Raw genomic sequence first — 11,764 nt, 5'->3', positions numbered from 1 at the left:
ATCCCTCATCCAGCCCATTACGGCCTCCAGGCAGGCATTTAGGGAAGATGTGCCGTTTCCTGATGAGGTCAGCATGGAAAAGTAAACCTGGTTGTCATCAGCATATTGGTAACACCCAGCACCAAACCTCCTGATGATCTCTCCCAGCGGTTCCATGTAGGTGTTAAAGAGCATTGGAGACAGGATGGAGCCTTGTGGGACTCCACACTTCAGTTCTTGCTTAGCAGAACAACAGTCTCCAAGCGACACCATCTGGAATCTGCCAGAGAGGTAGGACAGACTAAGACAGTGCCACCAAATCCCACCTCCCCCAGGCGCTCCAGAAGGATACCATGGTTGATGGTATCGAAAGCCGCAGAGAGATCCAAAAGGACCAGCAGTGTCACACTCCCTCTGTCCATAGCCGGTTGGTGATCATCCATCAAGCCGACCAAGGCAGTTTCGACCCCAGAGCACACACGAAAGCCAGTTTGCAATGGGTCTGGATAATCTGCATCATCTAAAACTGTCTGGAGCTGAGAGGCCACCACCCACTCAACCACCTTGCCTAACCATGGAAGGTTAGAAACAGATCTGGATTTAGCTAACTCTGAGGGATCCAGGGTAGCTTTCTTCAAGAGTGGTCTAATAATAGCCTCCTTAAGACAAGCAGGCATTCTGCCCTCCCTCAGAGAAGCCTTTATAATATTAACCAGACCCTCTCTGATAATATGATTATCCGATGCGATAAGCCAAGTTGGGCAAGGGTCAAGAGAACAGGTTGTAGGGCGCACAGTCCGAAGCACTTGGTCCACTTCCTTTAGACAGCAACTCTCTATTACGATATAGACACGTGGCCAGAAAGGTCAGGTGACTGGCCCACCGTATGCCTAGATTGCTGGGCAGTGCAGCACCGGGAGGAATGTGGCTCACTTCATTTCAGACAAGGATCGAGGCCCCTGGAGAGCTCCAGTGGCTTCTTGGACCCCTGTAACATCTGCTGGGTCCACCACACAGGCAAAACTGGAGATCGGGTGTCTAGCACATGTAATTGAAATTCCACACACCCGTTTTGGGGTTAATAAAAACTCCGTTGGGTGCAGTCTTTTTTCCTTTGTCCGCCTTCTTTTCTGTCCCTCTTTTAGAAGAACACAGAAGATCCCTCTTACAGCTTTCTCCACATACATTCTGAAGGAGGAAAAGCCACCATGCCGATCTGGGGAGGCACATGGTCAAGAATGTCTCCTGTGCAACTCAAGGAGACATGACTGGAAGCAGCTGGCACTCCACTGACCTTGCTCCACACCGTCAACTGGCCTTCAGGAGAGTCGCTTTTAAAAACTTCAATTGGATCTCCCTATTCTGTCATTTGTCCAAGCTTTTAGCCATGCACAAGTCTCAAATGCCACTCTACGCTTGGAAACAGGCATGATGAATGTTGAGGCCAGAGTGCGGCTGCTCGTTCTTAACCTCTGGCTTAAACTATCCCTCTACCCTCAGGGCTTGGCCCCTCTGACCCTATCGTTCCATCTCGGCTTTACCCTGCTCCGCTATGGACCGTGACCAGGTGAAAAGAGTCACCAAGCAGAGGATGATGGACTGAGTGCCAGGCTGACCTAGGCAGGGTTCCATCCTTCCTGTCCTTGGAAAGCCTCAGATATTCTGCCTCGCGTACCTGTCACAGCTAGAAATCCCAAGCCACAGAAGGGCTTATACCCTCGCCCGTGGTCATGCCCTTCCCTCCGCTGTCCTGGAAGGCAAATTCAGAAAGGCCCCAATTGCAGAGAGACTTTGTCCCTGTGACGCTGAGGAGGTAGAGACTTCCGTAACACGTACTCCTGTTTTGCCTCTTTTACAGAGACATTCGGACTAAGTTTCTATTTCCGCTATTTCAGAAGCACCCCGGCAACTCCAGCCAAGTTCTGCACGGCAGCATGTAGGACCTGTCGGGTCATGACTGTCAGGCCATTTCCCTGTATCAGCTCTGCATAGTTTTAGACTGCTGTCGATTCTAAATTTTTATACGTTTTTAGTTCGATGTTTTATTTGATATACTCTATTTTAGCCACCGCTTTTGGCATTCTATATTTCCCCCTTTTTATTATGCTTAGAATTTTAATAATTTTATAGCGACCCTCTCTTTTTTAAGGGTAGCAGCCTTTTAGTAATATCTCATGACTTTATAGCAACAGTGTCAAAATTTAAAATAACATAGTTTTATGGTTTCATAATATGTTTGAATCACGCTCTACTGCTCTATCTTATGCTTGTCTTGGACTATAATAAAGATGATTGATTGACTGATAGCCATGCACAATAAAATTCCAATTGATGGATGGATGGATGGAATTGAATGACATAATGAATGCTCAGGCATGCTTGCATGAGGCCAACATTCCTCCAAGCACACAAAGCAATCTAAGTTTGAACAAGAGGACTTCCAAGGACTGGAAGGAAAGGGAAAAGTCGGGCAGTTCACACCATCAGCGTTAGGGTAGGAGAAGCTTCCTACAACCGTCATTGGGGATCCAGATGAGCTCCCTGCTTTTTGACCGTGTATGAAACAGAAACAAGATGGGAGGCTGGGAGCTTGATTGCAAGCAAAGCCCCAGCTGGGCAGGATGATTTCCCCGCCTGCCTTGTTCATCTACCCTATCCAGCTGGGCCCGACTGGGCAAGCTCCCCACCACCAACCATGTTTTTCTCTAACACATGATTAGTGTGTCATGATCAAGGGGGCTTCTCTTGCCCTATAACCCATTGTGTGGACAGCCCTAGTATTTGACTCGCTATGCCAGGACTTACCATCCAGCCATTCTAAAGAAACAGGGACATGAAGGGAATATGGAAGAAGGTGGTCATCAGTTTGCTGCAAGTCAAGAGCAGAATAGATTGCTGGCTGTTTTCATGTCCCCCCCCCCCCCCCATGAATAATACAGACCAAGCTCTCTCCATGGTTAACCAGCAGCAAAATGACCGTATAGTGCCCAAAGATGATGACCCTTGGCACTGACAGGCAGCTGAGAGACACACACTAGGAGTATTTGGCTATTTGGTTCTGTCCGTGGCCTAGGAGTCGTTCCCAGCATCTAGGAGGAGCTCAGTCAAGAAGAGGAGCAGTGTAGGATCCTGTGTTCCAAGGCTGCCTTGCTCCTGGAGCTCTTCAGGGTGCTGAATCGCTGGATGCTCTGGGGTCTTTCCATGGTGCCCTACGCTCAGGGTGCTCCATGGTGCTGAAGCTTCAGACTACCCACTCCAGTTCTCCTGGCTTCGGAGTTCTGCTCAGGTTTCTTTCCACACCGCCCAACGGAATTCTCTCAGCCCAGCCTGCCTAGGCAAAGCTATTGGAAAAGGAAGCAAAACTCTTCTTGAAAGCCACGGAAAGCATTTCCAGTCTTACTAGCAGGACAGTGCAGTGCCTGAGGAGCTGCTGTGACTCTCTGTGCATCTCTTGCCCTATTTCCCACCATACTATGTTACTTTGAGCATGATACTTTCAACACTCTTCTCAGTATCTGGTCCCATTTCAAAACTTTCCCCAGCCTCTACCTAGAAAGACTGGTCAACTCTGAATCAGGAGGAGCTGTCTGGGTTAATGTTGGGAATCTAAGGACCTGCACAGTGCTGCCCCACATGGTGACCAGCTGAACTACAGCAGCCTCCGAGTTCTCAAGTCCTGGAGTGACCACCCCTGGCTAGGCGGTCCCTCGCATCTTCCCAGGACAGGAAGGATGCACAGCTTCCCTGTATGCTCCTGTGAACTTTCATCCACAGTCTGAGCAGTAGCCAGTCTTTTGAATGAGGCCCCCAAGCCCACTGCAATTAAGTACAGATCGGATTCAGGGCCAAAAAACCCCAACCCCGACTCCCATTTTTGAAGGTGGCACAAGAGCCAAAGCCAACCTTTCCTTCATTGGATTAGAGCCCATTGGACTGGAGTCCAAGTATTATGACAGTGGGCAGAAATAATAATGCTCCTCCAAACATGACTATTGTTCCCAGCACATTCAAGCACATTTCTTCTGGATCTCCAAAGGTTATTAAGCAAATTACATCTTCTTTGTGCCCCTGGAACGTTGTGGTTGATAAAAGCAAAGACTGAATGTTTTTACTGTCTTTTTATTTTCTCACAAATACAAATAGAAGAATTTGTCTTCAGTCAAAAACATAAATCTTTTGCATTAGCCAAGGTGGGGGGAGGGGGGAAATACAGTTCTACACCAGAATTACAACAAATGAAAGAAAGGGTTGCATATTATTTGTTCTTAATCTAGAAATTAATGAACTTAATAAAAAGACCCCACTTCAACACAAAACCATCTCGCTGTCTACTTTCCTGCATTTGAATGCCATTCCCAGACTTGCTTTTGTCCAAACAAATTCGAAGAGGAAAAGTCAACCACCTTGCGATGTGAATTTTGGCAGCATATACAGGTATGAACAATAAAAACAACTTATTTTTCCTATCAGGAGCGCAGGAAGAGAGATCTGGGAGAAGATCTGGCACATCACCTCCAGCAACCACATGGTGGTCCAGAGGCTGCTGCTGCCGCCTCCCCTGGTGCCTGGGGCCAGTACCAAGCAGGCCTCACCGGAACCCACCTCTTTGCTTGAGGGCCCAGCTATTCCCAAGAAGAGCTAGTCCTGGGCAGCCACAAGCGGTGTGTCTCCCCCCACCCGCCACCCGCCACCATCTTTCATGGTAAACATACTTAACATTTGCAGTTCTGAAATTCTGAGGCTTGCTTTTGTCCAAGTAAGAATGCAAAGCGTCTATGCAAACCACCTAGAGATTCCTTTTATCATGTAAACCTCCTGGAGATGTGAATTTTGGCAGCATATAAAGCTGAGAAACCACTCGGAATAACTTTCCTTTCCTTTCTTCATGCCTTCTTCATGAGTCTCCCCTTCCCTGCCTGGGAAGGAGGCTGGAGGCTGCGGTGGATCGCGCCAGGATATTAGAGCCCATCCCCAGGAGGAGCCTGGACCTCGGGGAGCCTGGGCGGGACTTCTTCCCAGTGGGGCAGGACCGTCCTCCTGGCCTGTCCAGGGAGCCGGCTCCTCCCCGGGCTTCTTCAACAGCCATCCATCCAGAGGAAGGCGACCCTGACCCCGATGGAACGGCCACATCTCATGGCGGGTGGCAATCAGTTATGATGAGTGAAGCAGATTAGCTTCACTCTGAAGCTTCCAGAACAGGATTAGCATTTGGTCAAGTTGCCAGGAAGCACCTCAACTTGGATCGCCATTTGGACCAGTTCTCCTTCATCTTGGCAGCTAGGAAAATGTCCTCTCCATTTATTTACAAGGCTTTGAAGCCAGGCAAGTTTGAATGGGTCATGGCTGGGGAAGGGGATCAAGGGGGCACGGAACTGCCCCTAAGCGGAGTAGCTAAGCGGAGTAGCAAAGAGAGTTCAGCAAGGGTGCCACAGGCATAGCAAGGTCCAAAGATTAGAACTCTGACCCCGCCCCGCCCCGCTAACTTAATCCAGGTCTATCACATGTTAGGAAGCCTGGGTGGGGCTTCTTCCCACAGGAGCAGGACCATCCTTCCAGGGAGAAGGTTCCTCTCCAGTCCTCTTCAAATACCATCCCGAGGAAGAAGACCCTGACCCCGATGATCTTGGCAGCTGCCATCAGCTCAGCAGAGGCTCGACCCCTTGCCAGAGCTGACCATCCAGACGCTGGGGCCTCCCAAGGCAGAGCCAGACCCAGACATTTCCTTTCTTTTCAGGAGGGGAGATCTGGTGGAAGGAAATCCATCACCTCCAGCAGCCACATGGTGGTCCGGAAGCTGCTGCTGCTTCCCTGGTCCCTGGGGCCAGTACCAGCCAGGTGTCACAGGAATCCAGCCTTGCCCTTGATGGCCCAGCCCTGTGGTTGAACCTTCAGCGGAAAGGGTGAGGACTCTGCCTGATCCTGCCTGATCCTGATCCTCCTCCAAAATCCGGCCATTGTCTGGAGGCTGTGCTACGTCTCTCCTCTTCCTCTTGTCCTGATGTGAGCCACAGTTCCTTAGGACTTCTCTTCACCAACGGTGCCATTGATGACCCTCAGAACGAAATGCTAGAATCACAACACTCAGAGCCTTGGGAAGATCCACAGTCTGATCTGTCCCATTGCTTTGTGGGTGGGGGCCACCCATAGACTGTCCCACCTTCCAGCAGCAATCAGGTCTTCTGCCAGAGAGTCACTGGAGATCTTGCTGGAGAGTCTGCAACAAGAGGGAGGAAAAACCCATCTCCATTAGATGTGGCTGCACCTGGCATCAGTGTCAAGTAGGGGACCTGCAGAAATGACCTCTGAAAGAGGAATGAGAGAGTCATCGCCATCAGTGGGGACTGCCTAAATACCTTATTTAATTGCTGGCTCATTGCACTCTTACTTCAAGAGCCTCCGGAGGGGTTTCCGCTTTGATCTGCTGGCCACACCCATCCGCTTTGACATCCTCTGCAAGCGCAGCACTGCAAACCTCCCCTGCAGAGGTTCAGTCAGTCCGCAGCAGAGGTGCACCTAGGTCATTTCGGAGCCTGGACCTAAAGGTCTTTGGAGGCCCCCCCCCCACTGCAAGTTAAGCATCATTTTTAACATGTAGGTTCTCGAGGGCACAAACCACATCACCCTGGACAGACTAAAGAGGATTTGGGGGGCCCCAGGAGGTGTGGAGGCCCCGGACTTCGACCCCGAAGTCCAGAGGTAAGAGCACTGCTGGTCAGTAGTGGGGAAGCGAAGGAGCCAATTTGGAGCAGAACCCCCAAGATATTACCTCTTGGGAGAGACCAGGCCAATGTCCAAGTCCCTTGGATACGTTTCCAGTTCCTCCAGGGGAGCGACGGAACTAAAAGCAAGAAAAGAGACAGTCATGAAATTCTCTCTCTTGCTGTTGCTTCCCAGCTGCATGGTCCATTAAGGGTGGGGAGTGAAACCCTCCTGCTTCCAGAGTGCTACTGACATCCGGTCATGAGGGAAAGCATCTCTGGTGCTGGCCCTCTGACTGATCTCTTCAGGGATTTGGCTAATGGGGCCTCAACACACTTCTGTTAACAGATGGGCTTTCATTGAGCGTCGTTTCCCCAGCTTTTCTGCTTGGTTACAGCAATCCCACTCCTGGTGGGCTGTGGGGGTGGCGGTGGGTGCTGGGATACAGGAGGACACGTTCTTGAAGCCAAAAAATGGCAAAATAAGTTGCTTCCAGTGATGTCACCCTTATTAGAAATGAAGACATAGATGTCCGGAAATGTGTCCTGTTCAAAAGAATATTGGTGGCATTGAGGAGAAAATTGGATTTCTAAAGGATTTCTACTCAAGGACCTCAAATTTGCCAAAGATCGATTGATTAAAAGGATAGATTGATTAACTTCAGTGAATGATAAATTTTGGTTATTGACAATTATAGAAATAATTCAGTTATAATATCCTGAGTTTAAAATGGCTGCAACTCACTCTTTGGTCACATTTGAGCAGCTGTCTGAAGAGTTATTAGTTAACCCCTGTGGAGCTACCTCAAAATTATATAATATCTTGTTGAATCTTGATGCTTTCTCATTTTTAGGAATAAAACCTTCCTGGGAACAGGATACAGGAAATTGTATAGACTCAATCAATTGGGTTAAGTTAAATAAACCTTTAAAATGGACAAGTTATGTTAGAATATGGGAGCAACAGATTAAAATATTATCTTAATGGCATATGGCCCCAAGGAAGTTGGCGAAGATAAAAAACATCTCTAATGTCAACTGTTGGAGAGGGTGTATGGAATTAGGCTCTTATAAACATATGTGGTGGGATTGTGTCAGAGTTGGGGAGTTGTGGCAGATGGGGAGTGAAGAGGGAGAAGAAGAAAGAAGCCGGAAAAGAGGAAAGCAAGATTAACCTGCAGGACAGAGAGGAGAGGAGAGAAGTCCCAATAGTCTTTGTTTGTGTGGCATGATAGCAAACGAAGGATAGAAGACCATAGGAAATTTTTTCAAGGACTTACCTTCAACCACCAGCCGATGAGGCTTCATTCTTTGGCCAGGCCCCTTCACCATGGCAGGGAGAGTTGGAGAGACCTAGTGGAAGGCCCCCTCCAGCAGCGCGCAGGGTGTATTTGGTGGGACCCTTCCACCGCTGCTGCCCGGCACCGGAGGATCAGGCCGTGCGCGGAGGCCTCGCACCATAAGACACGACCCCAGGGGAGGAGCAGGTGGTGGTCTCTCTCCCCCAGGGTGTGTCTTCGGGCAGGAGCGTGGTGGCGGTGGACGGGCCACAGAGCCGGAGGGGAGCGGCGGAGTCCCCCAGGAGGAAGGGGCTGGCTCTGCCTTGGGGAGCCTCAGCGCTCGGATAGATAGCGCTGGCAACAGGTCGGGCCTCTGCCGAGCCTCTGGCGGATGCCAGGATGATGGTAAGGGCTTCAGCAGAGGCCGGCCCATCGCGGTCAGGGCCTTCTTCCGGGGGTGGTTTTTTAAAGAAGTCTGGGGAGGAACCATCTCCCCGGACAAGCCAGAAGGACGGCCCTTCCCCAGTGGGAAGAAGTCCTTCCCAGGCTCCCCAAGGACCAGGTTCCTCCTGGGGATGGGCTGAAGTATTTTTGCCCGCTCCGCCGCCGCCACCTCCAGCCTCCTTCTGGGGAGACTCCCCTCCCCCAGGTGGGGAAGGAGTTTCTCCCCAGAAGGCACGCTCCCACCCGGGGCTTTGGCCTCCCGCCGAGTGGCCCTGATCCTCCGCGGGAGGGCTGGTGGGCTGCCCTCCCATGCCGGCTCCCCCTGGGTGCTCTGGGCTTCCTGGGGAGGCCTCTTAGTTCTTTTTGGAGGCCTCACCCGTTCCGTTGGTGGTCCAGCCACAGGGGCTGGGCCATCAAGGGAACGGGTGGCCCCAGGCACCACCAGGGGAGGCAGCAGCAGCTTCCGGGCCACATCGCGGCTGCTGGAGGTGATGGCCTTCCTCCCACCAGGTCTCCCCTCCTCTGCTCCTGAAAAGGAAAGGAAAGGAAAGAGAGGTTGTTTGGATTGTTTGGACGATGAACGATGAGGGAGGGAGACCCCCAGCTTGTGGCTGCCCAGGACTAACTAGCCTCGGATCCTTTGACCCAGGGACTTTGACACACACGGCTTTGAGCCTGCATCTCCTCCGGAATGGAGGGTGCGAGTTCACATCTCAGCCGGATTTACCCCCAAGTGGCAGTGGGCTATCAGGGACCAGTTCACAAATGATTCTGGTTTCCCCCCAATTAGGGCTGTGCATCCTAGCTTAACCCGAATTATGACCAGGGTTAAAATATCCTCTATTTTCCGGGGCTTTTTTCCCTCCCCCTGATATACCCTGATATGCCCTGATGCTCTTTGGAACTATTTGCAATTGTGAGCGTTGCAGGGTGGCGGCAGGGGTGAGAAGGGTTTGTGACAGATGGACTAAGTGCCCTTCCACACAGTGTCTGACATCCAGAATCACTTGCGGAAGAGTGCTACTCAGGAGAGCCTCTGAATGTCAAGATGGAGCGGTTCTTCCCCTCTCAGGCCCTGTATTCTCTTGACTGTAGTTTTCATTTTATGGGGTTGTGTTTTAATTATGTTTTAGACTGGTTTGATTGTAACCCGCTCTGAGACCTTAGGGTGCAGGGCAGGCGAGAAATGTAAATAATAATAAATACTTGGTTTCAATACGACTGCTCAGGAATAACTGAGTCTGGCTGTCAGCCACCGAGAATCACTTCTGAGTACGGAATACAGGATGAGGCTGTTCGGGTTCTAAGAGCACTTCCATTTCTCCTCCTTTTTATGCATCCAGCCCCAAACCCACCAAGTCTCCCTTGCCATGGGAGTTGTGCAGGTGAGGCCAAAGAGATTCCCAGCTGCTAATGGTCCCTCTGGGGGACCAGGCTTCTCTCATCAGCAAATAAAATTCTGGCATGGAAACAAACCGGGAGTGTGTGTGTGTGTGGTGGGGGGGGGATGGCAAAGGGGAGCTATATGAACTCTCTTCTCCCCCTCACCCAGGAAAAAGATCCGCAGGGAATGCGGCGAGGAGCCGACCCTAGGTGAACGGTCCATTTAATCCCCCGAATTAATCAGCTGCATATCTGCTGCGAAGCAGATTCGCTCTTCAGATACCCCGCAGCATGAAGCCATGTCTGGAAGAAGAAACCTCCGTGACCCCGTCACACAACCAGCCAGAGAGCCAGGCTCATGCCCTCCCCCGTCCCTCCTGAAGTGCTTTTGAGGCCACTGGGGAGGAGCTGCATCCCCCTAAGGACTGGTATTGTGGCTGAAGCACCACCAAGTGGGGAAATTGGAGCCTGATTGGCAGATGTGCCACGTGATCAGTGAGGATGTGGTGCAACGTCACCGATTGTGCTCGCTTCCCACCTGCCCTCCACGTACCCACACTTGCCCCTGGTCTTTGAGGCCCACCTCAAGATGGGAGGATGGAGTGCTTGGCACCAGCACAGATGCCCCATACTGTCATGGTCCTGTCCTGCCTTCTCGGGCAGCTCAGCTGTCAGGACATGGTTCCTTTCAGGAATATCTGACTAGGCGACTCAGCAAGCTCTCGGTGGAAGCTGAGCTGGCAAACACAGCAGTCCAATCCAGTCCTCTCAGAACCAGAAGGACCACCGGCCATAGAAGACATTCGTGACTCTTGCCTCTTCTATAGCCTATGGGGCTGTGGACAGTTTTTCGCATCTTCTGACTCTACAGTCCCTGACAGAAGAGAGGCAAGCCAGGTATGGGGGCATCAGTTCACCCTGAAGTCAGGACACACTTGGGAAGGTGCTCTCATTTGCAGGCTTGCTCCATCAAACCTCCTCTGTGGGGAGTCAGGATGAGGAAGGGCAATAGAAGAGACCCCCTCCCAGCTGTGGAAGCCTGCCATCCTGCAGACTCATGACATAAGCAACAAAGAGCTACCAGTCGACTCACAGGGGGATTTTCCTAGCAATACAGTCAGGCTCAGATGCTCGATGAGGCCATCCGGGACCAGGGCATTGGGGGGCATCTTTGCTGGTGCCCGGCACTCTCTCATCCCCATCTTGACATGGGCCTCAAAGAGCAAGGAAAGGTGTGGGTGCTGGAGGGCAAGTGGGAAGCAAGCACAAATGGTGTTGTTTCCCAGCATCCTTTACTGATCACGCCGGGGCACGCCTGTTAAGGCATCGGCCTCAGTTTCCAATTTCACAACTTTGCGGCACTTGAACTACAAGGAGATAACCTTAACTCTGGTCTTAAATTTGCAGAGGGTTTTTTAAAAAAATCATAACATTTCTGTGGTTTGTGAGAAAGAAATTTATTGTTACTTTTGGCAATGAAATCGCCTCTTTTGTGCTGAATCTAATGAGACATATATTTTGAGCAATTGGTTGGTTGGTGGGTTAGTTGGTTGGTTTGTGTGAAATCAAGTCATCCTTCCGGACCAGCTTCAGATACCAAATTTTGCTTACACCAGGGGCGTAACTAGGTTGGAATGGGCCCTGAGACAAGATTCTTAAATGGCCCCCCCCCACCCGCCGAGAAATTTTTTAATAATAATAATAATAATTCGATTTCTATACCGCCCTTCCAAAAATGGCTCAGGGCGGTTTACAAAGAGAAAAGGTGCCTCTTTGCCCAGTTAGCAGGGGACTTTTATTCTCACATTTCTGTCCTCATTCAAAACATACAAAAAACAGATGTACAAAACTGAGCAAATGAGAAGACACTAGAAACACTAATTATTAAAATGGGCCCCTTGCTGCAGATTAGCAAAGGAGACTTTCAACCATGCAGGGCGAGCCTATGTTTGTTTTCTCAGAATTCTGAACCAATTCAGT

The sequence above is a fragment of the Hemicordylus capensis genome, chromosome 8 (genome assembly GCF_027244095.1).
Source record: "Hemicordylus capensis ecotype Gifberg chromosome 8, rHemCap1.1.pri, whole genome shotgun sequence".
NCBI classification, from domain to species: Eukaryota; Metazoa; Chordata; class Lepidosauria; order Squamata; family Cordylidae; genus Hemicordylus; species Hemicordylus capensis.
The sequence above is the reverse complement of the archived record's forward strand: the minus strand, read 5'-3'. Positions refer to the sequence as shown.